General features: G+C 40.2%; 1 protein-coding gene across 1 annotated transcript in view; it reads right to left on the bottom strand.

The window, feature by feature from the left end:
* Positions 1-4,070, bottom strand: part of LOC102847216 (polyubiquitin-C-like) — a 51,692-nt gene that overhangs the window by 47,058 nt on the left and 564 nt on the right. The window lies entirely within an intron of this gene.

Below are 4,070 nucleotides of genomic sequence, written 5' to 3'. Positions count from 1 at the left end.
CAAGCTTTTGAAGAAGCCTATCATATTACTATCTTTCTTTATGAAAACCTGTACTGCAAAGGACAAACTGCTTAGCCAGAGAAGATCAACAAATAATTCCACAGAGGTTCATCTCCGGTTATTTCAAAATAGATATCCATTCTTATAACCTTTTACATATAAAGGAACAGCCTACATTTTATGTTTAGGTAATGATCCAATCCTCTAATCTTTTAACAACTATGATACTGTGAGCAAATAGCCCAGATGTCCCAGGGCCAATCCAATTTTATCTCTTTTTTTTTATTGTCATCCTCAGATGCTGGTCTGTGACACACTCTGGTGTCTCGGAGAGCATTCTTGTGTTTCTCATTCAAAAGAACGTAACATGGACTTCCAGATCTAAAAGTTGCCATCTCCCACTTTTTTCCTGGAATGCATTTGGCTAGAATCGTCTGAACTTTGCTCTTCTCTTGTTCCCAGTTTCACCCTTTGCGCCTCGTTTCCAAAGACATTAAATGTTAACTCATGTTTCTCTTAATATGTAAACATTCAATTTCCCTATCTGTATTGTTTGTTTTGCTGATGCATCTCTATATACATTTCTACACATCAGTCTTTATGCGGAGACAATGTTATTAACTTCCATTAGTCCTCAAGTCGTGTCCACCCCATGTAATAAAACCCTGACCAGTCCTGGGCCATTCCCATCTGATCGTTGTGATCCTTACATCTTTTTCATTGGCTTGTTTTCAGAAGTAGATTGCCAGGCCCTTCATCCTAATCCAGCTTAATCTGAAAGTTCCAGTAAAACCTGATCAGAATCAGAGCCAGCCGCCAATGAGGCATGAATGGTGGTAGCTGAACAGGAGCTATTTGGACTGTAATTGAACTTGTAACTCTATGGAGAACACTGAAGCACCAGTACTTCCTCAATGACCAGACTTTAAAAGCAAGGACTTCAATCACATTTGCTTTTGTATACATATGCTTGCCTCCAGAAATGACCAAGTTATCCAAGTGTTCAGGTGTTTCATTCATAGGGTCGCTATGAGTCATCAACGACTCAACAGCACTTAACAACAACAAAAACATAGAGATCGGTTGACGTAGTGGACAGAAAGCGATGCTACCGAGCCAAAGGTGGGTGATTTTAATCTGTGGCCCTCAGTCTTGGTTTTAATTCATTTTGGTTAAACATCCTTCTAAGTGGTATAGCACTGGTCTGTCCATTTGCTGTACAGAGGTAACTCGTGGTTGCTGTGATGTTGAACATTGTCACTCTGATGTGTCAAATGAGATAATGGTTACCCATGGTGGACAGTGTTTGGTGGAGCTCCCCGGTTAAAACAGGCTTGGAAGCAAGAGTGGCATCCACTTCTAAAATAGCTTGCCTCCAGAAACTCTATGAATTTGAAAGAAAGAATGAAAGTTATACAAGTGTTCAGGTCTTTCGTTCATAGGGTCGCTATTAGTTACCCATGACTTGATGGCACTTAACAACAACAAGCCTCCACCTCACATACTTTGGGCACGTTCTCAGTAGGGGTCAGTCCTTGGAGAAAGGTATCATGCCAGGAAAGGTGAAGGTTCTGAGAGAGAGAGGCACATCCTCAACCAGATAGAGTGATACGGTGACTAAAAATGGGCTTGAACATACCAAAAACAGGGCAGATTTCAGCTATGTTGTCCATGAGGTCATGATGAGTTGTGTCAACGTGATGGCACCTAGCGATAACAACCCAGAGGCACATATGTCCAATATATGCAATAATGATATGCTTTTAAAATAACCAAAAAAAAATGCATAGCTCTGCCTGCAGGTAAGTATAGAACTAGGCTTTTTCTGGGCCATAGAGAGAAAGCTGGGTCTCTAAGATGCACTACCCAGTCAACATGAGTGGCTTGGCTGAGAGATGGGGAAGAAAAGGAATCATGCTAATGGTACAGATGAAAAGGAGCCAGCGACAAATGTTATTTTCTTCCAATTTTGTCTGGAGTTCATCTTGTCCACAGCAATCATCACAGAGAACTAAATTTAACACTTGCAAGTGAGGTCAAGGGCCAAGGGCAGACTTGGAAATTAAATAAAGTTTCAAGTTGGAGAGCAAAGAACAAATGCTCGACTGGCTCTATGAGCACCCCCAAAAAATCAGTTCCATTAGTACAAAGAACCAGAACCACAGGTCAAAGGAGAGGCTGTGCCTTTAAAAAGCTAATTGCTCTTATCAGCCAGGAATGTGAGACGTGATTGTGAGACCCCTTTCTTTTCAAGACAAGTGTTTTCTTGGGGCCTGTGCCAGGGAACTGGGACTTCTATTTGTTTTTCTTGAAGAATCTGCTGTCATTGCAGAACAATTCAACAAGGGACTCCTGGCTACAGTTTATAAACAACCTTATTGTTTAGATCACAAATTCGTACTGTGTTGTGCTATCACAAGTAAAAACGGTTTCAATCTTTTTCCTCACTTTTCTCTTAAACTTCTGAGAAACTATAGATTTTTCCCCTCCCAGAAATATCCACATTAAGTGGCAAAATTTACAAGAAAGTTTTTTTCTTCTTTAAATTGTATTTACTTTAGGGGAGCTCTGATGACCTAGTGACAAGAAGCTATGCTGCAACTCTGAAGGTGAGCAGTTTGAATGGACCAGATGCTCTGCTGGAGAAGAAGGGGCAATTTTCTCCTATGCCAGTCAGATCTGATTCGACGGTACAGACACACACACACACAGAGAATAAATTTTTAAAAATGTGTATTTGTTTTTTGTGAATGTTCATAACAAAATACACAATACACCAACAGGTTCTACACATATAATTGAGGGACACTGATTACTCTCTTCAAACATGCAAACATTCTTACCCTCCTTGTTTGAGTTGTTTCTCCATTGTTAAAACAAACTCATTGTCTCTTATGTTCCCATCTAATCTTTCCAGTTGTCACTTTGATTCCATATGGATTCAATCGAGGAAAGAACATCATGCTCAAGGCATGTATTCCTCGCTAGTTTGGTGAGGCAGTTATTTGGTTTTGAGAAGACTTCAGGGGACTTCTTGGTTTGATTTAAGGACTATCCAAGGGCAATAGTTTCAGTGGTTTATTTCATTTCCATGGCTCCAGAAAAATCTAGAGTCAATGAAGAATTTGAAACTCCACTTGGCATTTTTCCTTCCCTTGGATCAAGTTTCTTCTAGCGAATCTTCTATTAAAATGTTTAGTAATATCAGAGAGATGCAAATCAAAACAACTAATGAAATAGCGCCTCATCCCAGCAACAACAGCTAACAACAAACGCTGGTGAGGTTGTGAAGAGATTGGAACCCTATTTACTGCTGGTGGGAATGGAAAATGATACAACCACTATGGAAGATGGTCTGGCGTTTTGTCAGAAAGTTGGAAATAGAAATACCATTTGCCTCAGCAATTCCACTGCTAGGAATAAGCCCTAAAGAAACCAGAGCCACAAATCATCGTACAGATGTAGCCACACCCGTGTTTATTGCTGCATTAGTCACAATAGCAAAGAGATGGAAGCAATCCAAGTGCCCATCAGTAAACAAATGGATAGAAAAACTGATTCCTCCTCAAAAATGGACTACTACACAACATCGAAAAACAATCAAACAGTAAAACATTATACAACATAGGGAAGCCGTGAAGACATTATACTAAGTGAAATATCTGTCACAAAAGGATAAATATTGCAAACCACTGCTGTTCTAAAATAGGACAGATACGGGGGAGTTGGAGAGAGAATGGGTGAAGAGCAGACAGATAGTGAGCACTGCATTAGAACAGATGAGAGGAAGAACTGTTTGAAAGGTCTATGATTATTCATTACATGCATGACAACAATCTGGAAGGAAGGGTGCATTGCAGGGTGGGACAGGGGAGGGGAAGGATGGGGCAAGAAAATGTCCAACAATGAGTAAATAAAAGGGAGGGGAAAAGAGATTGGCTCAAAAGGTTTTTTCGGGGGAGTTTTTTTTTTTTAATTTTTATTGTTTCTGTGTGTGTGTACCATCAAATCAGATCTGACTGGTACAGGAGGAGATTGTCCCTCCTTCTCCAGCAGAGCATCTGGTGGAT

The sequence above is a fragment of the Elephantulus edwardii genome, unplaced genomic scaffold, assembly GCF_000299155.1.
Source record: "Elephantulus edwardii isolate Elephantulus edwardi_28Jun2011 unplaced genomic scaffold, EleEdw1.0 scaffold00091, whole genome shotgun sequence".
In the NCBI taxonomy this organism is placed as follows: domain Eukaryota; kingdom Metazoa; phylum Chordata; class Mammalia; order Macroscelidea; family Macroscelididae; genus Elephantulus; species Elephantulus edwardii.
This window is presented reverse-complemented; position numbering and strand designations above follow the sequence as displayed.